The sequence below is a fragment of the Orcinus orca genome, chromosome 9, assembly GCF_937001465.1.
Source record: "Orcinus orca chromosome 9, mOrcOrc1.1, whole genome shotgun sequence".
In the NCBI taxonomy this organism is placed as follows: Eukaryota; Metazoa; Chordata; class Mammalia; order Artiodactyla; family Delphinidae; genus Orcinus; species Orcinus orca.
The window spans coordinates 72,332,026-72,356,269 of NC_064567.1; the positions used below are offsets into that span (position 1 = coordinate 72,332,026).

The window sequence follows — 24,244 nt, forward strand, 5'->3', positions numbered from 1 at the left end:
AGAGACCAAAATTTTTCTGTGTGAGAAAGGAAACCAACTCACAGGGCTGGGGGTTTGGGACTGCAAGTGATTGCAGCCTAAAAGGAAGAAGGGAAATGAGAAGATGCAACTAATCAGAATATTTTCAGTGAAATACTGAGGGCTATGCATTGTCAACCCTACTTCTAGTTCTTCCATACACTTTTTTCTTTTGGCTGCACCTCAAGGCTTGCAAGATGTTAGATCCCCGACTAGGGATTGAACCTCCCCCACTACCCCCCAGGCAGTGAAAGTGTGGAGTCTTAACCACTGGACCCTCAGGGAATTCCCTCCCAGACACTATTCAGAAATGCCATATTATTTACTGATATAAAATAAGCTTATAGTGAATCACTAATAAGAGGTGTTAAGTCCTACTTAAAGGCATGAATAACAGGAAAACACAGCTGTCCAAACGAACATATGGGTTATAAGTAGGGAGACCAACTGTCTAACTGGGTTTGCCTAGGACTGTCCTGTTTTAAAACTAAAACCTCTCAGCCCAGGGAAACCAGGATGGTTGTCCCTGTAATTACACATATTAGGGTATAAGTATATGGTCCGACCTGAAGGATGTGAAATAGTCAATATAAATTCCTTCTATTATTAAAATTTTTTTAAATATTTAAAACCATCATGAGGAAAAAAGCAAATATATCTATAACTGAGCCATACAGGAATGACTAATTTTAATGGTTAAATTATGTTTTGTTGTTCTATTTTCATGTGTTAAATTCTAATAGAAATATCAAATTAATACAAAGGAAAATATCCAGAATGAGATGAATAGAATTGTCCATCACTGTCCTTTTTATTTCATTAAATCAGCCTGAAAAATTGAACGCTCTCACTTCGCCCAAAAGAACTTCGAACCTTTTCAGAAGGAACTCTTCCTTTCCCTTCCTCTCCATCTCCCCTTTCATTCAAAGCAGGTGGAATACTCAAGGTAGAAGTTTGTGTTTCCCTCTACTGAGACCCTCACTGCTCTGTGGGAGCTGGAGGGTTCCTTGTGTTCAGCTGGGGAAACGGGGTGGGGGTGGGGGAGGCTCCGTATTGTGCCCACAGCACCACCTGGTGCCAGGTCGGGGTCCTCCTGGACTGCTGTTCTGGAGTTTTGTGCTGGTCTTGCTTCCAGCCCCCTGGCTGGTTGCCCTAGCTAGTGTAATATAGGGTAGCAGTTCTCAACTGTTCTTCTGCATCATCAGTCATGGAACTTTAAAAACTGATGTCTAGAACATATCCCAAGAATCTGAGGTGGAACCCAGGTATCAATACATATGTCCCAGGAGATTCTGATGCACACAAACATTGTGAGCCAATGAGTCATAATTAAAGGTGATGAGAATATATTTGTTTCAATTTATTTTGTTTTAGACTAACATATTACTGGACATCATAAAATATAGGCAGATCAAGACGCCTATCCCTACAAGGCAACTCTTCTGGGGCAAAAACATTTATTGGGACATTATGAGAGACATGGGATTTCGGGGTGATAAAGGAGAAATGTAGGACTCTCTCTTCCCTGTGAGTGGCGTGGCACTTCCTGGTATAGCCCAGGGATCACTTCTAACACCAGTTCTGCTTTAGGAGTTAAGGACAAATACTCTCTCCCTCAGCATGCTTTGTTGGGGTTTATGTACTCCTCTTTTCTTTCTCTTAGAATTATAAGATCACCACACAATTTTAATGCCAAAGTAAATTAATATAAATATCCTGTAACGTAGATAAAACTGAACGGATTATGAAACATCCCGTCATTAGAAAATTATGCAGTCATTAAAGATAATCTTGATAGAGGTATGTAACAGCATGAAGTATGCTTATAAGGCTATGTTGAAATGAAAAAACTTAAACATGGTACAAAATCATGAAAAATCATGAAGAGAAACAAGACTAGGACACTCAAAGACTGACATACTCAAAAATACTACCAGTACATGTGTTTAAGTGGTAAGACTCTTGAGACTGACTTTCATTTTCCTTTTCTATATTTTAAAAATTTCAATGAGTATGTATTATTTGATTATGAAAATATTATTTTACATAGAGAGGACAATAGTGATTAAATCATAGCTAATTTCTGAAGAGGGACATGTTTAAGGATAAAACAGGATGAAGAGGAAACCACAATGGGAACAAAGAAAAAATCTTAAAATTGATATGAACTCTAATATGAATTAATATTTCATGGCAATCCCTTGATTCCAACAATCCTTTCACCCTACAGGACCGGCAACCTACCAATTCTATCACTTTTTCACTGCCTCTCACCTGTCTCCCCTTCAAAACTCTCTTCCTCTATTCACAGTTTAAATGACAAGAACGGTCATTACAACCGCCTTCTTGCCTGCCCCCTTAACTCTCCAAATATTCTACAAGTTTCTTCCACTAACTAGTGGAACCATACCTTGGGACCATACCATACTCCACCTAATAATCATAATCCAGAAAGCAGCTTGTAGCTGAAGAAAAGCATACAAACTAATCCCAGGTGGTTAGTTCTTAATGTTGCCAGGCAATCTTACTTAATGCCCCTGGCACACACACGCCCCTCTCCTTTCTTGCTGAATCTCCAACATCCTTCTTGGTTTTTATTTTTAGCTGATAATCTTGCTTCGTATTTTACTGAGGGTTAAAAAAAAAAAAGCAATCAGAGAGAACTTCCACCTGTTCCTACCAGCACATCTTTTGAACTTCCTATATTTGGACCCCTGTACTTGGGTTTCTTTCCTGTTACTGTGGATGAGCTGTTGGTGGTGCCAGCCAAATCTCCCCCGCTCTGCAGGCCCCATTCCTATTCACCTACTCAGAGAAATGCATCAAAAACTTTCTTCCATCTTTCCTGCATCACAAGTGTATTCCCCTCTATTGCATGTTTCCCATAAGCATAAAAACATGCTGATACTTTGGACACCTCAAAAAAAAAAAAAAAGAAAGCCAACCAAACCTGTCTTCACCTTCCTTCACCCTCTAGATTCCACATTTCCCCCCTTCCCTTTACAGCAAAAGCAGACACACAAAAAAATACCTTGTCTCCTTATCCACAATTATTTTTTCCTAACTCTCATGCCTTCCCATCATTTTCACCCATTCCCCACTCCACCAGAAATGCTCTTGTCAAGGTCACCTATGACCTCCCATTGCCAAATTCAATGGTGAATTTTCATTCCTTGTCTTAGTTGATTCATCAACATCAATGCAATGTAGCTTATCACTTTCCCCTCCTTGAAACAGTCAGATCATTTCACTCAGGTCATATCATTCACCTGTTCAAAACCTTGCAATGGCTTCCTTTCTCAACCAAGTAAAAGCCAAAGTCATATGACCTATATGGGCCTAGTCCAAAACACCTGATCCCATAACCTGTCTGAGGTCATCTTCTATACCCTCTCCTTCCTCATGTGAGTCCACCCACATTGGCCTTACTTGTTGTTCTTCAAACACACCAGGTACATTCTTTCCTCATGGCCTTTATGCTTGTTGTTTTCTCTACCTAAAACACTCTTCCCCCCAGATAACTGTGGCAATTTCCTCAGCATCTTTAGATATTTACTAAAATATCACCTCATAAATGATGCCTTCCCTGGCCTCCCTATTTAAAGTTAGTAATTCAACACACATTCCTTGTTGCCTGTGTCTACCTTCTTTTTCTCCATACCGCCTATAACCTCTAATATGCAATATATACGACTAATTTATTTTGTTATGTCCTATTTTCCCTACACTAGAATATAAGCACCACAGAATGAAGATTTATTTCTTTGCCTATTTTGTTCACTGTTGTTTCCTTAGAATCTAGATCAGTTTCTAGTACATAGTAGATATTCAGTAAAATATGCAGTGAAATGAAATGGATGAATGAATTTCCACTTGAGAGCTGAGAAAGTAAAGAGCTGGATTAACAGACCAAAAGTTATTTGCAACAAATCACAGGAAGTCTGTGAGGGTTTTCTAGGTGGTTTGCAAATCTGGCATATAGGTAGCTTACATGAATAGTTTTCTTGAAAGAAATGCCCACCGCAGTGTGAAAGCTGTGGGGAGACTAACCAAGAAATGGCATAAATTCCACTATCTACTAGTTCTAGGCCAAGGTGAGAGAGGCTGCCTACTAACATGAGATGGGGGAAAGAGACAGAGACAAATAGTCACACACACACACAAACACAAACAGAGATAGAAATAGAGAAAGAGAGAAAGAGAGAAGAGAGAGAGAGAGAGAGAGAGAGAGAGAGAGGTCCAGGAGACTCCAGTTTCTAAACTTCTACCTTCTAATCTGTTACTATCTATGCTACACGTGAGGATTAAAGTGCCTCACTGTAAATGAGTAGACCAGACAATCACAAATATTTTCAGTCTCCTAAATTATCTTCAGATTTGTACATTTGACAGCTAGTAAACATCTGGATTCTTTTTAGTCTTTATACCCATCCTAAGACCTCATTCTGTGAAGATCTGAATAGCTATTCTTGACCTAGCCTGTTTATCAATTTCAAGCACTCGTCCTCCAAGCTCACAAAAATAGTCACATGAAATGATATTCTAAGTAAGCCCTAACTGGCTTTAATAAATAAACTGTTGGCTGAGGCCAGTCTTTTGTATTCCAAAGTAACTTAATCCTAAAAGAAGAACATCTGTGATATGGAATAACTATAAATATGCGGTACTCTAAAGATAGAAAGATAATTATCCAATTTGACATTTGATAACCACAGTACCAGGCTTAAGGTGGTAAAAAATAAATCAGGACTATTTTACAGTCCTGATTTGTTCAAATATATGTATATCATATCATTTTTGTCTTCTGAACATCAAAGATAATTACATTCATGCCAAATTAAATGTTTAATTGTGAACAGTTTTCCGCTTAGCTTTCTTTATTCAAAACATTTTGATTCTACTACTTTAATTATTATTTAATATTTGTATAATATTTAAGGCCATAGATTAACTAATAAATTGTTACTGGATCTTGACATTATACAAAAATTTTTTTCTTTATACAAATTTTTCAGAACTGACAAATGAACATAAGAATCAAGGCATAACAAATAAACATTCCTCATTGTTGATTCTGTTTTTCAAAAAGGAATTGGCAGTGCCTTTTTCCATTCCCACAGCCTGCACAGATAATTCTAAACATGAAAAATCTGGAGCAGTTCACAGCTTCAAAACAGCAACAAAGCCAAAATCTGTAGTTTTTGTCAAACTAAGAAAAATGGAAATATTTTCAATGCAAGATTTTTTTCTAATAATAACCTACTCTTTCATTTTTGAGAGGCTGCTTGTGAACTGTTAATGATAGGACAATCAGTGGACCTATTCCTGTGACTTCTACTGTTGCAAAATTCAATTTGACACTGACAAAAATGAGTATTACTCCCAATAATGTTTGCTTTCTGTTTTGTGAAAAGACAGTATTTCCTTGCAAAATACAACTGGTACTGTGACACAAAGCCCATAAACAACGGAGGGTATTAAAAACTTGGAAAACAAAGCACCAATATTTTATGAATGGCTTGCTCACCTTTCTGTCACACCAGCTGCACTGATCTGAACATTCTCCCTTAGTACACATTTTATCCATATCTGCAAATGACTAGTAGTAACACAGCTCCTCCAGTATCACTCAGGGTCCAGTAAGGAAAACAGAAACTATATGAGGTCTTTCAAGCAGAGGGGAGTAGAAGTGTGAAAGAGCAAAAACGTGGAATGTGAACTAATCTAAATATTGACACCTGCAGGAAGGAGCTACTATCCCCAGGGCCAAGGAAACAAAAGGGAGGATGAGGTGGTGGAATCCAGGTGCCCACTTGCTAATGCACTTGTGTGGTGCCTCAAGAGATCTTGGAAACGCCAAGCAGGGACCCCTGTGTCAGTACTTGGACCACGAATACGGTGCTGGAGAGAGGTGGGTGGCTGGAAATATAACTGGGCCCTGTGTAAGTGGTGCTGGAACTGCTGAGGAAGTACCACTGAGCTGGAGCCAAGGTTACCAAGGGTCTCTGTTGCACATCCTGGTGCTGGTATAGCCAAGGAGTGAGCCAAAAGGCAAGTGTTGCAATCAAGGAAGAATTTTGTACTATGGTGCTGAAACGGCCAGAGGATGCTTGGAGTTCATAGCTTTTTGTTGCTGCAGATGGAGGCCTAAAAGCTGAAAACAGGAAGTGAGTCACTTTCCCCCTCCTTCATTTCTCAGTTTCTTGCTGGGACCTCTCATTGGCAAGACCTAACTGGAATCTTGCTGGCAATAAAAACCTGGAAAGGCTATCTGTGGGGTATCAGAAACCTACAATACATAGAAGAGCAGAAAAGGACAGAAATGGAGGCTAAGGGCAAACAGGCAAATGGCTCACATGTCCTATATTCTACGCCAATTTTTCTGTAGTATTTATTTAACATGACTATACCTAAAATTGCTGACAATCTGGCATTTATTTTTATCATCTTACTAAAGGAATAAAATAAATAAGAAAGAAAGAAATGGAAGACAAGGATATAATATATATAAAGCATGTAATATATAACTGTAAACTAGTGACCTTATTTAAGCCGGCTATTGAAATAATTCTGAGTTTTCAACTTTATTAAAGGCATATTTAATAGATTTAGCAAATTACAAAATATCTCTTTCCTGACTGTCATAAAGCCACGTTAATGTTCTACTTAAACCTTCATAATTCTGTTGACATTCCAATATATGATGTTATTAAGCAGGTAATTTATATAAGAACACAATCAATAAAAATTTATTACCCTGTGGTAGATTAAAGATGATCTCCAATTCAATTATTTGCTATCCTCTCACTGAGATTCCACTTGAATCCAGACAGGCCTTAGTGATTTGCTTGACTAATAGAGTGTGAGAAAAGCAATGTTGTGAGATTTCCAAGCTCATAAAAAGTTGTGGAGGCTCTGTCCAATTCTCTTTGAAAACTTGCTCTGGGTGAAACCAGCTGCCATGTCAGAAGTTTGACTGCCCTGAGGCCATCATGCTGGAGAGATTACATATAGGTGCATTGGTCAACAGTCCCAGCTGAGCCCCAACTTCTACTCATATGTGCAAAGTATCAGACGAGAATATGAAGCCATCATGAACCCTCCAGACCAGCCCACCTGCAAGCCTACAGCCACAACCTATACTATGAAGGGTAGAAGACTGCCGAGCCAATCCTACCTAAACGTCTCGCTATCAAATTGTAAAATATAACAAAACGCATGTTTTGAGCCACTAAGTTTTGGGGTAGTTTGTTATACAGCAAGAGATGATGAAACATGGTCTTTCTAATAAGCAAAACGATGTACACTAAAGCAAATTATCCATGTTAAATGTAGCCAGGTTATTAAAATACTAAAGTAATTAAATTACAAAACACAGTACTCTTGAAATTTCAGGGATGAAGTATTTCACATATTACTGATGAAATTGAAATTATTACAGTATTTGAGGGAACCACTTTGATAATGTTAAGCTGTTACAAGTTGAGCTTATGGCCCCTCACTGTGATGAGTCCCTTCACGGCACTGGGAGGGACCCTAACAACTTATGTTTGTAATTCTGTATTCTTTTTCCCAAAGATCCCCTTTCTCCAAGTTATATAAATTTCAGGCCCCATAAAATAGAGTCTGTCTTTGGGGAAGACACATCAATAATTCTTCTAATAGTCCTTCTAAGTAATTTGTATTTTCCCCAAGAAAATAATTCAAAAGGAAGATGGACAGCTATGTTTATAAAACTCTCTTTCACAGCATTATATAAAATAGAAAAATAAACTGAAAATAACCCAAATGTTCTTTAACAGATGAATAATTGAATACATTATAAGCTATCAACTTAGAGCACGATGTCCTCTTTTCACAAAATAGTTGCAGAGTCTCTAACAACACGAGAAATTGTTTATAGTATAAGTGAAAAAGCTGATCTTGAAAGTTTATATGAATTATGGTTGCAAGTATTAAAAATGTATATATTACAGATAAAAACTGGAAAGAAATTTGGAGAGGTGAAAAAACAGTTATGTTGAGGTAATGGTCATAAAATGCAACTTTGTCTTCAATTTCTTTTTTAAAAAAATATTTATTTGGCTGCGCCAGGTCTTAGCTGCAGCATGCCAGATCTTCTTTAGTTGCTGCACAGGGGATCTTTTTTAGTTGTGGCATGCAGGAACTAGTTCCCTGACCAGGGATCGAACCTGGGCCCCCTGCATTAGAAGTGCAGGGTCTTAGCCACCGGACCACCATATCTTCAAAGGGAAGTCCATATCTTCAATTTCCTTTTTTGCCAGTTGTATCCCATCACAGTCATTGGTAAGTGATGCAAGCTCTCTCACAAATCAGCTTCTGAGGTTTTATGAGATATCTTGTAAAATATGCAGCTAAACTAAGGGAATTACTGTAATGCCCAAAGCTAGGGAAAGCAGGCCAGGTTGTGGAAGGCCACTTCTCACTTCTTTGCAAAGTGTGATGTGGAAAAATAAACATGTCATTAAGAAGGTAAACTCAGACTCTTGGGGAAGTTTGACTTCTTTCTACTCCCTTTTCACCTCATAAACAGCAAAGTAAAACCACCAGGAGCCAGAAATCAAAAAGCCAACACTGAGGGCTTCCCTGGTGGCGCAGTGGTTGAGAGTCCGCTTGACGATGCAGGGGACAAGGGTTCGTGCCCCGGTCCGGGAAGATCCCACATGCCGCGGAGCGGCTGGGCCCGTGAGCCATGGCCGCTGAGCCTGCACGTCCGGAGCCTGTGCTCCGCAACCGGAGAGGCCACGACAGTGAGAGGCCCGCATACCGCAAAAACAAACAAACAAACAAAAAAAGCCAACACTGTTCTCCATCCCTGTATCTGCCATCTTTACACAAATAGGGATGCACCTGCACACAAAATATATATAGAAACACATACACACACACACACACACCCCTTCAAGTAGATATATTTAAAGAAAACATTGGCTATTGTAATAATTTTTTGGATACTGTGGAGTGGTAGAACAGAAAGAGCAAGATCTGGAGGCCAGTTCTGGGTTTGTGCCCAGTTGGTGCTATGACCTGCAGTGACTCCTTGCTTGCTGAGAGCCTCACGTCTCTGTCTGAAAAATGAGGGGATCCTCATGATGTGATCATCAAGATCTCATCTCCTGTCACCATCATCTGACTCTGTTCACAAATGAAATGGGATCCATTTTAAAACCAGGGAATTTGTGAAGCCATGCTGCTCCGAGGGGTTTTATCTCTTTTTTACAACATAATTTTAGATCATAGTATTTTAGACGATACAATTTTAGGTGATGGAAAGAAATTAAAAGGAAGCCAGGTTCTAACACACAGCTCAGTGGTGACAGAGGCAAGGAACCCAGCTTTTCTTCTCTTCTCCAAACTTAGAAAACAGCACAGCCAAGTGATGGCCCCCTTCCAAGTTCTTTCTTTTCAGTTTTCATTAGAGATAAACACAAGGAGAAACATTTTAATCTGGCCCCGTGGCAGAGGTATAAAGAGCCTCTTAAGTAGTCCTCACTCCTTTTACTGTACCCTTAGAAGCTCACACCTGAGTCACTCAGGTGGTGGCTGAAAGCCAGCTCAACTTGTGTGGTCCTGTGGCTGAGGTCCAGCAGACAACTATGAAAGCAAGATCATGTCAGGAACTTTATTTCCACACAAAACATCATTTTGCTGTATTCACAAACAATAAGGAAAGTCTGCCTTCTGGATATGGCCTCACAATGTGAATTTAAAATGGCCTACCATGTAGTTTCCATCAAAAGCCATGCCAATCCTAGAACAGGGCATATGAACTATTCACAGCACACAATTCTTCTAGGCTTATCCCTAGATCAATTCCAATCAGAAGCCAGCTTTAAAAGTAAAGCATATTATTGCAGCCTGTTATCAAAATGGTCTTTACAGAATGATGGCTTAGCACTACTTCCTTGGTTTTTACTCCTGGTAAAGACGACGTGTGACCATATATGAAATTTCTCTATATTTTTGTAAAAGTGTAATCAGGGAACTTGCCCAGTATGTTTCACATAAGGCCATGTGTGACAAACTATTCTCAGATTTGGGGGGTAGGAAACGTTTCTTCCTCCAAATTTTAATCTTTTCTCTTAAATACTAGTATCCCCTCATGCTTTGGGTTTTACCTTGGCTACTAGGGAAAGTTAGACTGGGTTTTAGTGCATTTAAAATAGCTTCCCATATCCCTGGTTTTTGTTTGTTTAATATAATTAATCTCTTCACCCAACCCACTATTATATTATAACCCATTATTATATGATGCTTAGTTTTTATTGTTAAGGGTTTTCAATTTTATTATATATGTATTTTTTATGATTAGGTTGGGGAAAGGTAGTATATAAATATATAACAATGTGTGTTGGTATATGTATATGTGTGCTGTATATAATATATATTAATTGTCATAGAAAACACATCTTTATAAATGAAGGACCTTAGCAATAATTTAATTGACTGGTTTCAAACATAATTCTCTCATGCATTGAGGACCAATTTCTTCAAATGAAATAGTATGCAAAACTTAAAGAAATATACTTGGAAAGTAAATAATAAAAGCAGAGTTCATCTGGTTGAAACGTAAGGGGAGAATAGCCCACCACGCTCACTTGCTAGCCACCACTTTCACTGCAGTGGGGGGCTCTGGAGTCACTCCACAGAACTTACAGTTTCCCATGGTACATATCTGAAAACTCTCAATCAAATTCAATTGTCTCCTTTTATAAATATGGAAACTGAGGCTTTGAAATTGTGATTTATCTAAAAACACTTACCAAGGTGGTGATGAGGTCAACATCAGTTCTCAGGTTAGGTTCCCTGATTGCCAGATGTTTATTTTTGTTACAACAGAAAGGTCAATCCCAATATGGGCTTAACATTAAAATTGTGTTATTTGAAAAGGATTGAGTAGTTTTGAATTTTGTTAAAAATTAAAGAGAGTCTAAGATTTTCTTAAACTCAACAAGGCAGCAAACATTATTTTCTTTCTTTTTTCCTCCTTCTAGGCCCACCCAGCGGGGATAGGCCTCTCTTCTTTTCAGGTTTGCTTTCAACTGGTTCTGTGTGTTGCCTATTCCCTATGCGAAACTAACAGATCTAAATTTTTTGACCCTCTGAGTAAAAATCATATGGCTCTGCATTTTTTCTGTATTAAATAAGCATAGCTAAGATAAAGATTCTGTGGAATCTTAGTGACAACTTATTTTTCTTTCTTGGACATTTTAAAATGTTGACCCGATTCTGATTTTTCACATAATACATATCAAATTCTTTTGTCTGTTAGTAAAATCTGTACATGTCCTTGTGTAACCACTATCAATAAACTGAGAACTGAATAAACTTGGGAGCATGGTTTATTTTACAAATGCCTCCAGACAAAAACTAAGAAAATAGAATGTCATTGCATGATGCACAAAGATTTCGGACAAACTTTAAATAAATCATGTAAAGTTTTAAAAAGCCATATTTGAGCTACAAAGTTCAAAGTCATTATTCTTCACACTCAACTTCAGATGGAACAGAAAAGTTTGAATCAAATTTTGATCATCTAATAGTAGACTTAACATTATGGCTTTTAGGAGAAATGCTTCCAAAGCTATCATTTATTGTTTGTTTTCATTTTTATTCCTTACAGTATATAGGCTTACTTTGTCCACTAGAATATATGGGTAAGTTCACTTATAGAAATATTTATTTAATAAAAACCATTTCAACATAAACAATTTCAAGGATCATAGGCAGAAAATACCACTCTCTAGTGGTGAAACCCTGAAACACCAAAGTCATGAGGGCAGACTGCCTTCCAGTTACTGCACTGACTCATCCAGGTAGAGAAGGAAATAATAGGAAGTTCTGAAGTTTGGTTATTAGCAAAGAAACCTCAAGAAGACTACATGCATCTGGATGTCCTGGAGAGCACAGGACACCTGGGCATGGAGGAAAGTGGTGGAAAGAGAAGCAAGCCATTGCCAAAAAGATATAGATCAAAGCAATGCCTGATCTCCTTCTATGAGTGATGGGAAAAACCTGCCACTAATTAAACTAGTGCCTGGGTAAAGTCCCAGGGACTTTTCTGAACCAGAATTAAGCACTGGATCCAAAGGCAGCATGGGAGATCAAGAGGGATAAAGAGCCAACTGTATCCTGCTCGTTCAGGGTATAAACAATGAACAAAGCTGGGTAGCCAAGGAATCAGTTTAATGGATGTTGGGCTCCTATTGGGCCAGAGGGGATGAAAGGGAATCAACTGGCCAAGGTAAACATTTAAGGCTTAACCAGACAAGTGAACATTTGTCCAGGCTCCGCCCTTTGATTATTCAATCATGACTTGATAAGCTCCTGAAGTCTGTCCCTGGTCTAAGCCTTCATTCTGGAGTTCTCCATTCAGATCTCAGCCTCATTTTTAGTCTCTCCAGTTCCTTTCTAATGAGGCAATATTTTTATAAGGGTTGCCAATTTATAAGTCAAATTACATTTGTATTATCCAAATTATTCAATCAGAGGAATAAATCCCATACACCCCAAGCAGCCTTGACATAGAACAAATCCTTCGAGAGACAAAATAGGATTCAAAAAATAATAATCTGAATTGGCAAAACAATGAAGAGTTCATGAAAAAGATCTACAGAAATCCTTTGTCCATAGACGTATGAGGCTGAGACTGTGCAGAGAGAGGCTTTTCTAAATTATTAAAGATTATAAGATATTGTAAAAACTGCAAAGCCCTTTATAAATACTAGATCCTGTGTGATCTAATATTCTGGTGGCAGTAAAAAGGGAGGATGGTAAGAATAGTAATTTGAATTTGTGGACGGCCTATCATCTTAGACACTTGTGCATTTGAAAGTCAGTTCATTAATCCTCAGGACTATCTTAGCAGAAGAGTAGCCAGTGTTATTAGCTCCTTTTGCAGATAAGAAATTGAGACACAGACAGATTATGTGGCTTATACAATACTTGTGCAAGGAAGCTGGGAGTAGACAGGAAAAACATTAGCTACAAAGGTGGGAATGTGGTCCACAGATAAAGAGTTGGCAGATTTCACTTTCTCCTGTTCAGGCACATAAAAAAAAAAAAAAAAAAGGCACCATCCCAGCCAAAGCTATTGGGGCAAAAGGGAATTACACAGGGACCTGGGAGCATGTGGCAGAGGGCTGGAGGCAGCAGCTCAACCCAGGACATACCAGTGCAGTTACTGGTGAAGCGCCTGGCCTCCCTTGCTCAGCACAACGGACACCCTGGCATCCTCTTCGCCCGTGCTCTAGCACCATCCTCCCCCATCACACCCTCCCACACCAGGAAGATCATCGCATAAACATGAGTAAACAATTACTTCAGAACCATGCTCTGAAATAAGAATTAGCATGAAGGAATAAGTACAATTGCTCAAATTAAATGAGAAGCACACAGCAACAACAAAGAACTTATTAACATGAGAATTAAACACCAAAAATAAATGAAGAGGAACTCACAGAGGTGAGTCAAGAGTACATAAAGTGTCATTCAAAAATAATACTAAGGAATCCACTTTCAATTCTCACCACCTTCTTTTAATAAAAAATAGACTATTTTTATTTTAAAATAATTTTAATTTATTTTTAAATTAAAAATGATTAAAATAAATAGAAAAATAAATAAACCTAAATGTTCTATAAAATTAATCAGTAAGAAAATTGTGAATTAAACATACGTTCATAGAGGAAAAAAGGCCTTGTGAATAGTTTTAAAGCAGCTGTGAGTTAACTATATCCTACAATTATTAGCATGATAGAGAATAAAGGAAAATAAGTGGCTATATAATTTTATATGCATACACACACACTCATTTAGATTATTACTAGATTACTCATTTAGATTACTAGAAACAGACAGCTACAGATAAACATAAAAATGTCTCTTCCAGTAACAAACACTAATTTATATTTCAAAATAATAATAATAAAAACTGAAGAAAATCATGACATCCAAGAAAAAAACAGGTTACTGAGAGAACTCCGGTATCAACATTCTCAACCAACTTACTGATCATAACAACAAATCCTGGAAGAGAAAGTAAATTGCTGTCAAATTGCAACAGGCAGGAGTGCATAGGTTAATTATAGGCAATTTCAACTTCAGAAAACAGCCAACTCAACTCAAGACATGCGAGATCAAGCAATGTATCAATCATTACATAAGAGGGGAGCGGAAGCAATGCTCTCAACCATCAGTACCTAATTTCCTTTTTGCTTGAACCAAGGGAAATATCCTCATAGTTAGGCTCCTAAGACATCCCTTGCCATCCTAGACTAGAAACATGGGTGTTACCCAATAATGGAAGTTTATAAAAGCCAGGCAATATTTTCATGCCTATCCACTGCTTCCAGGCAGAGTGAATATTCAGTGAGAACACCAGGTACTATAGGCTGATCAGCATCCATTCTGATAGGTCAGTGTCCATGCCATGTCCATTGTTGAGTATTTTTCACATTATTCTGCATCTAGGAAAGTGTCAACCTAAGTCTACTCAGGTAGTTGTTCATCTCTCTTTTTTAAAGTCTTCAAAGATGACTGCGTATTATTTGGCAGGATGAATTTCTACTTTTATGTTTCTTTATTAAAAAATATACCTTGTAAAGGGAAAGTAGTGACACTATATCATCTGAATTGATGAATCAAATATAAAGACAACCTTAATGGCTGCTGGTGAGACCCAGGGGAAGGTGGACGCAGTCTGCAGTTATAACAGGGAGGGCAGAGAGGGATGAAAGTAACAGCTGGGATCATGAAATACAAGAGGACAGGAGAAGTCCCTCATCCTGTGTGCCTCATGGTATCATGCAGTGTTTATGAAATGGGTTCTGGAGGCTGAGCTATCTGGGTTCACAAGCCAGCTCCACAATGGAGTTTGTAGGGAGAAGAAGGGTAAAGAGTGCTTCAGCTAAAAGGAATATGATACACAGGACGTAGAAACAAGAGTGAGCATGGCTCATTCAGGAAGCAACAAGTAGTTCAGGAAGGCTGGGCTGTAGCAGTGGGGTAGGGACAGAGGTAGGAAGACTGGGGAAGTGGCAAGAGGAAAGGATGCAGAGACCTGCCTGGTCCTGAGTGGCCTTGTGAGACATCCTGAGGAACTTGAACTTTAGCCTAAAAGAAAGAAGACACAGAGGAATTTAAAATAAGGGAATGATGTGATCCAATTTATGATTTACATTTTAGAAACATAGAAAGCAAAAGGTGGAGCAGAATTAGAGACAAGGAGAGGTGGCAGTGGCCTGAACTAGGAAAGCAGTCTGGTCATGAGAATGGAGAGAAGTGGACAGAGCCCAACTCATTCCTTGTCTTCCATTCCTGAGCTGCCTAAGGATTCCAAGTCATCCCTTGAGTTTTTGCACTCAGGACCTCCTTATATTCCATTTTTGGGCTTCAGCCTCTGAGAATGCAAGACTTGGAGGAAACCCCTTAGTCCAAGTTCCAGTTGGACCTCTCTGGCCTCCTATAATGGAAGGGGGGGGGGTGTGTTCATACCTCACTTACTGCTAATTATCTTTTTTTTTCAATTTGCTCCTGTATTTTCTTTCTCCAATAAAACAATTATACCCACACACCATTAGATGTTTAGTGTGAAGCAACAGTTTTATTATGAATTTCATATACCTTATTTGTAAAAACAATAGAAAGTAAATCTGGTCTGAAAACAATCTATGCATAACCAAGTCACTGAGTAGTTTCTTAGAGAACCATACAAAAGCGAAGGGAAATATAGATAAGTGCAGTTATTTAGTACTTTGCTATTGCTACTAAAACCTTTTTCATTCATTAAAACAGTCTTTTAGTTGAATCTACATCTGTGAATAAATTCATGGATTGTAAAATAGAAGCAAGAAACAAGACTGTTTCCCACCAATCCAGTAATGATATAGAGATGAGCAAAGCTTCCTTCCCTTAGGGATTTCTAGATTTTAGAATATTCCCCGTTGTATTTTGAAAGTAGAGTGAAGCTGATTTTATATTTTCTTGTCTTGAGGGTCAACCAATGTGGTTTAGAGGAAAGAACATGGGACCTGGAATCAAAGAACTTGATCAAGATTCTAAACCTCTCTGATCTTGGATTTTCATACCTATTAAGTGTGGATAGTAACTATACCTTTTCCCCATGTTTTGTGAGAATCAAATGATTTAATGTCTGTGACAGGGACCAAATATTCTGTGATTTGGGGGATGTTCTATATCTGCTTTGTCAAATCAGGTAGTCAATAGTTACATGTAGCTTCTGAACACTTGAAATAAGGCTAGTGCAACTGAGAGACTAAACCTTTTCATTTTAGCTAATTTTAATTAATTTAAATTTTGAAAGACACCAGATTACCATGCTGGATTATCATACTGGAAATGTTCTCCATATTCTCTCTCCAGTAGAGTTTTAGTTTCAGTTATTCTTATGGCAAGTTAATTAACTCTACTCTGCTCTGGAAATTCATAGATATATTGTCCTTGTTTAAGAATGCGAGTTTCCCTTACATATAGGCAAAGATATATACGTAACCATTTTAAACAATTTGTGAGATGAATCAGAATGCAATTGTATTTTTGTCCACCACTTTCCTTTTAAAAATGTATTCATTGGGGGGAGTTTTTCCCAATACCACTGATGAAAATTCCCCAGTTGGCCCCGTGTACCTTCTGGTCACTCTTAGATTTAAAGAAAATTCTGTGGTTATTTAAAGTTGCAAAATGCAGTTCTGATTCGTGAGTTAGAATGCCCCATCCAATATTTCCATCAAGCACACCAACATTCCAGTGTAAGACCGATCTCCCTGCCCTCGTGCCCTACATGTTTACAGCCTTCTGGGAGTGGGGTGCTGTGCACGTCTTCCCTTTATCTGCCTCACCTCCTCTATCACCCAATTTGCAAGCTCCTCTTACTGAAGCCTCCAAAACTGGAGAAGAGGGAAGAAAAGGGAGAAATAAGACAGAACATTTTTACTCTACTGGTATGATTGAAAGCTGGCTTTGCCTCTGCAATGTTATTACTGATACTGTGTATGTCGGGGTGTGCACATGTACACGGATGAGCTTCAGGGAATCCTCAGAAGTCTATGACTGCACCGCCTGTGACGTGAGTAATGCATCCAATTCTTCTGTTAGCTATGCCTCCCTCAGCTCTGGTTTTCTAGCAGGAAAACACATCAAGCTTTCCAAGAGTACACAACAAAGCCACTTCCTCTAAGTTTGAGGTAAAAAAGAAGGACCATCCCTCATGTCTACCTTTCTACACTGGGTTAGCCCTTCAAAAATCATTCTCACAAAATCCTCTCAGTATTTTTTCTCCCTTTATTTTTCTTTATAACCTGGAGGTGGATGAGGAGTCAAGAATTGTGAAAATATTCCCAATTTGGGATTTTAGTCAGATATCTCTTTTTGATATCTGAAAAGAGTTATCTTAGAGTCTTGGCCAACTTTTCTAATTTAACATCCTTGATCACTGCAGCTGTGGTAATAGTAGCCAAAGACAAGAAATTATATAAAAATCATCAATAATAGACCAATAAAAATCTTTGGCTTACCCATAACCATTGTTGTAAAAAAATAATGTGGTCTCTTCATATGCAAAGATACGGGTCAATCACTGAAATACATTGAATAAAAAAACGAAGGGCACTAGACATTCCATGTTTAGAATATTTCTTGCTGGAAAGAGTCAGGAGAAACTGAAAGCTGTCATGCTGTACTTCTGAGGAGAGGATTAGCAGACCAAAAATCTGAAACCTGGAGTTTCAGCTTACTTTACATTCTATACGATTTTATATTATTTGAATTTTTTATTGTGGTAAAACTTACTGTACATTTTTTCTTTAATATCTTTGTAAATATATTTGGATACATATTAAGGCCTCTATTCATTGTTTAATTTTTTAAACATTATTTTCAAGTCTTTCTATTTGGCACAAAGTCTCCAACATCTTTTTTTTCAGCCCTGACATCCTGACACAGTTGTGTGTCTATATTCAAGTGAAATACCCTTCCCAAATAATTGACCAGGTCATTTATAACATTTGGAAACTTGAATGAAACACCACACACAGTATAAATGAGTCTATAAGTAGGTGAGCTCTAACAAACATGCTTTCTTTTTTTTCCCATGAGAATACAGAAAAATAGGCTGGATTACAGGCATAACATAAAAATACATTCATACTTTAAGTTTGTAATCTACATGTAAATACTGAGGAATTAACCTTTACAACTGGAAAATGATGTTTAATTCTTGATATTCAAAAACAAGTAATATTTTACTGAATATTCAGTTTATTAAAATCATCCAAAAAAGAGAATGATCTAGTAAGCAAAGACTGTTCACTCTGCTTGAGACCTGCTATTTTTCAAGTAGCAAAGGATAAAGAGGCTCCTCTTGGCACCCTAGTCTGAGGGTCTAGAATTATATTTATGCTATAGGTATCAAGGAGAAAGTTTCAGAAAAAGAAGTTTGATATATGAAATGATATGTAAATTAACAAAATTTATTTTCTTTTGAGTGGCAAAAAGTGGGAAGGGAAACCCACCTAAAGTTTTATTCTGATAAATTTTCATGAGGTCAAACTGGCTAGTTTCTAGTAATGTTAAGTTTTGTTATAAAATATTTCCTGTAACTTCAGTCAGGAGGAGAAATTGAAAGCTATGATATAGAATTAAACAAAGGTAAGTATTTAGCTCCATACAAAAGAAAAAAGAAATTAAGAAGGAAAAAAAATCTACAGGACAACATATACCACAGTATAAAATGTTATTTTATAAAAGACTAAACTCCATTGTAAAATTTCTTCAAGCAGTTTCCTTTATCCCCCAAACCATCTTAAGGAATCTCCCACCGTGGTCCCCCTCTTCTCACCACTCTCTCCAGCCTGGGTTAGGCTTCTCTATCTTGTGTAACCCTCTGCCTTATTTCTCACATAGTATTATCAATTTTATATACATACTTGTCACTCCCTCTATCCCTATATCCCTAGCACTAAGCAAAGCACAGGTAGAATGTTTACTGAATAAATAAAAGAATAATGCCACTCATCTCACAGTGATTCACACTGATTCCTCACTGCCTTCAGAATAAAGTACACAATCCTTAGGCTGATATTTGAAAATCCTTCATAATTAGAGGTAACCTATCTTTCCAATCTTATTCCTTTCATATTTTCCCCCCAGTTCCCCAAATACTACATCATCAAGCATACCCATCTATGGGGAGAGATGGTGTCTTTCTTGTTGACTGCTGTGTCCCACAATTTAGCTCACAGTGCCTCTCATATAACAGATATTCAGAAATTATTTGTTGAGTTAATGACTGGATAAAGTAACTTTACCAAATCTATCTTGTACTTTCCACTTCCTTATATTTTCTAAACAGCTACTCCCTTTATTTTTGCTGCTTTAACTTCCTTTCTCTCATCTCCAAGGCTCAGTAAAGTTTGATCACCTATGAGAATCATTTCCAATTTTCCTAGACAAAATTAAATTCTCCCCAATACAAATACAGACTTATGCTCTTTTGATGTTATTAAATATTAACTAGATTTTAAACTTTTGGAAGTTAAGGACTATGGTACTTTGATGTCTCTTTTCCCAGTCTGTTCCCACCTAACCTTTATCACTTGTCTTAGCTGAAATAGACTGATTAGATATGAATTCCACCATCTCTACTTACTGTTGACATGCTATTTCTGTGAATCAGTTTCTTCATCTCTAAAATTGGCATAATCTCATTATCTTACCCCAAAATTAATTAAATAAGATATTTTAATTAAAGGGCTTAGGACAGTACTTGGTATATGGTAAGCAGTCAATTGGTGTTAACAGGTGTTATCAATACCATTATCACTATTATTATTAATACAAAAGTAATGTCTGTTAAATCGAAAAGTTAGTCAATCTCTCACACCATAGGTTGAGAAACAAGGAATTTGATTTGAGATCAAATTTTGCACTATATTTTACAGATTACAGTGCTACAAACATATCTGAGTCTGCAAGATGCCACAAGTGTCTGGTTTTCAGTTACATCTGGAAAGATTATTTCATTATAACATTTAAGATAAACAAGTGTCTTGAGATTATGGGAGAAACAGGAACTCCGATCCATTTTGTCTATGAATAAAATATGGCATAAATTTTTTTTTTTTTTTTTTTTTTTTTTGCGGTACGCAGGCCTCTCACTGTTGTGGCCTCTCCCGTTGCGGAGCACAGGCTCCAGACGCACAGGCTCAGTGGCCATGGCTCACAGGCCCAGGCGCTCCACGGCATGTGGGATCTTCCCGGACCGGGGCACGAACCCATGTCCCCTGCATCGGCAGGCGGACTCTCAACCACTGCGCCACCAGGGAAGCCCTAGCATAAATATTTTAGAAGACAATTTTTCAGTATCTCATAAATTTGAAGATACATAGCCTATGGCTCAGCAAATCTATGAAATATTCACTAGAATAATTCTTACATTTGTACACAAGTGGCATGTATAAGAATATTATTTATAATGCTACTTATAAATAATGTAAGTAGCATCATACCATACAGCTATGAAAACTAATAAGTGGTGCTAAAATAATCAACATGGATTAACCTCAGAAGTACAAGGTTGAAAGAAAAGAGCAAGATGCAGATGAACACTGTAACTCTAATGTTTATATAACATTTTGAAACATTAAAACAATGTTACATAGTATTTATGGATATGTTCACATAGCAGTGGAAAGAATAAAATATAAAAATAAAAGCAGAAAAAAGAATAAAAGCATACAGCGGAGAGAAAATCTACAAAGACAAGAAGGTAGTGACTGCTGAGGTGGGAGAGGGAGAAACAGAATCAGGTAGAGCACTTCATTTTTTAAAATTTCTAAAATTTTATTTGTTAAGCTGGAAGGTGAGTGTGCAAGTCTTTGCAATATCTATCTTTAAATAGAAATCTACTATGTATTGTATTTTTTAGGAAAATTTCCAAATTAAGCGCTCTTCCCAATGGAAATATAAGACATACAAAACTCCCCTCTACCATTCCTGGAAAGTAACCCTAGCGGCCATTCTCCTGGCTAGAGATGAAGATGTTTTTGTTTATTCCCAGGGAGGACCCTACAAAGAAGTGTCATCTCTGAGCAAGGTGGCAACTATAGTAATCAAGAGGGAACACCCAGGACAAAATAAAATATCGAAAGCAAACAGTCAACTCTTCCTTCGCCTTTCCATCCCTAGATAATTGGAGATTCTCTTTCCTCAGCATTCCTCTATGAGTTAGGCAGGAGGAAGAACAGAACTAAGTTTCATTTTAAGGAGGGAGGTGCTTGCTTGCTGTCTCTATTTCTCTGGCCAACTCTGATGGCTCTCCAGAATTCCAATTCCACGTGATTAGCAACGCAGTTCCCCTTTCCACTGGAAGGTCAACTCAGCTCGATTTCAAACTGCCTGAAGTACAAAGGATCATTCCCCCCAACACACAAGAACTAGCTCCCTCTCTTTTGCCTCAGTGTTACTGTTATTCTCTCAGGCCACCAAGCTTAAAAATTCAAAAGCATCTTGTCTGTCATCATTCATTATTATTATTATTATTTTCTTTGTTATTGAATGACTTCCCCATCCCTCTCTTCCATTTTCATTCCCAGCACCTGTTATTTATTCATGCTCAGATCATTAAAACCTATTTCCAAAGTGCTCTCTTTGCATTCATGTTCCCTGTGCTCCAACCTACCCATATGCCATTCCTTTTGTGCTCTTCCTAAGCACAGATTTCAACACGTTGTCCCTGGGTCAGGACCCTTGTGGAGCCCCACCATCTAGAAGCTGATGTGCAAATCCCTTCAAATCTTCCACAATCAAACTTATTCCAGCATCATCACACAAAGCCTCCTAGGTTACCCTCCATAGAATGCTCAATATCCCTCCTTTCCAGATATACATAAAACCAGCCTATTCAATTGCACTTCCTGATTTCTTTGTACGTGGCATTGCCCGTACTTCAGTGTTTCACAAACTTCAGGCATTCTGGTACCTCTTCATGATTCTTCCATTACCATCTGAACTATTTTTTGTTTAATATTTTCTTTAAATCCACTCTCATTTTAGTTCAGGTAAGTCTTTTAAAAGCACATTTCTATCAGTACCATAAGTGAAAAAAAGCAGTATCTATTGGAATAAATAGGCAATAGCTATAAAAATAACTGTTATCCTAAAAGTTATTAAGTTATAACGTTTTTTGCCTGCTAAAATCATTGAACGTGTTACTTATTCTATTGTTGTTATAAAGGATTAAACAAGTGTTAAAAGAATTTTAAAGTCATATCTACAACAATAAGACTTTGTCCTTGAAGAATTGAAAGTAATTTTAAAAATATAGTAACTTTCTCACTGTGTAACCCAATGTTATTGACTGCCCAGTCCACATATTGCCTAGAATCATATTATCCATATAAAGTTTGGGAAATGCTGCTATAGATGAGATATTTTCTTCAACTTTTTCTGATGATTTCAACTCTGTACATCCTTCCAGGTCTGGGCTAAAAAGAAAGCTCTACCACTTCCCAGAGTACCCACCTGGTATCCAGTACACTATGACCTCTCTTTCCTCTGGCATTCTGGGTATGCGTTTCTTCCAAGTTTTGGGAAGTCACTCCACTTTGTTTTTGACTGACTCACATATAAGTTTTCAAATTTATTTTTTTCAGGTCTCCAATGATTACAGTTCAAGCAAAAATTTATGGAAGCTTCTTTAATCTCATGATACTGGGCATCATATACTCTAAGCAGTAGGAATTAACCAACAGTGAGGCCAGGAATGACTTGAGTGATTGATGAATTAGCACTTTCTCCCTTTAGCTATTTATGAGTACATATCTCCTCTAGTAGACCAGGATCCCCTCAAGGGCTATGCCTCAGTCACTCTTTAACCCCAAAGCCCAACCCAGTGGGAGGACATTGTAGGATTGCTAGAAGTAATTGTTAAGTGAATAAATGACACTTCCTAGAGAGAGTAGACTATAGATGGCATTCAACAGCAAAAACAATGCTGCCCTTTTAGATAGTATACTATATTTATCAACTGCTTCTGTAGCTTTCCTTCTCCTTTGTTTTCATTCTAATGCTACCCTGGACTTCCTGACACAGTTCCTGAGAGAGTTTACATTTAAATGGTATATCACGCGCAAAACTTTGCATACTTGTCACAAATACTAGTTGCTATCACCAAATATCACAGGGGACACTTAGTTTTAATAGACAGCTAGGCATTTGTGTGGTCTTTCAAGAAAAGATTTTCCAAAAATTCAACAATGACACGCTTTCAAGTTTAAAATCAATTTAATTCCAAATTGTCTTTTGTCCTCCAAATTAGCTAATGTATTTTAAGATAGGATAGTGTTTAACAGATCCTGTCTTAATAGTCTTTATTATCTCTAAGACAGACACATAAAATTATCTGTTTATAAATTAGCTCCAGGGAAGGTGAGAACACCAAAATAAATAATACATTTAAGCTGTACCTAAAGTTTTCAAGTAAGTTATAACCAAATTATGACTTCACAATTCCTATATTCTCTACCGTAACTATGAAATCATATTAAAAATCACTATTATTATTATTATTTTTTTTGCGGTACGCAGGCCTCTCACTGCTGTGGCCTCTCCCGTTGCGGAGCACAGGCTCTGGACGTGCAGGCTCAGCAGCCATGGCTCACGGGCCTAGCCACTGCACGGCATGTGGAATCTTCCCGGACCGGGGCACGAACCCATATCCCCTGCATCGGCAAGCGGACTCTCAACCACTGCGCCACCAGGGAAGCCCTAAAAATCACTATTATGTATTAGAGATAATCACATAGTTAATTCATGGAGGGTATACAAGGATCTCCACAAAAGTGGAGATAACTTTAAGGGTATACCAAAAATTGGACTTCCCTGGTGGCACAGTGGTTAAGAATCCACCTGCCAATGCAGGGGACATGGGTTTGAGCCCTGGTCCGGGAACATCCCACATGTCACGGGGTAATAGAGCCCGTGAGCCACAGTTACTGAGCCTGCGTGCCACAACTACTGAAGCCTGCGTGCCACAACTATTGAAGCCCGTGTGCCACAACTATTAAAGCCCGCATGCCTAGAGCCCGTGCTCCGCAACAAGAGAAGCCACTGCAATGAGAAGCCCGCGCACCACAAAGAAGAGTAGCCCCTGCAAGCCACAAATAGAGAAAGCATGTGCGCAGCAAGG

The 24,244-nt window shown here is 37.9% G+C and overlaps 1 long non-coding RNA gene across 1 annotated transcript in view; it reads left to right on the forward strand.

Annotated features, from left to right (window-relative positions):
• LOC125965339 (uncharacterized) overlaps positions 1-24,244 on the forward strand; it is a 702,471-nt gene that overhangs the window by 443,824 nt on the left and 234,403 nt on the right. The gene's annotated exons all lie outside the window — the stretch shown is intronic.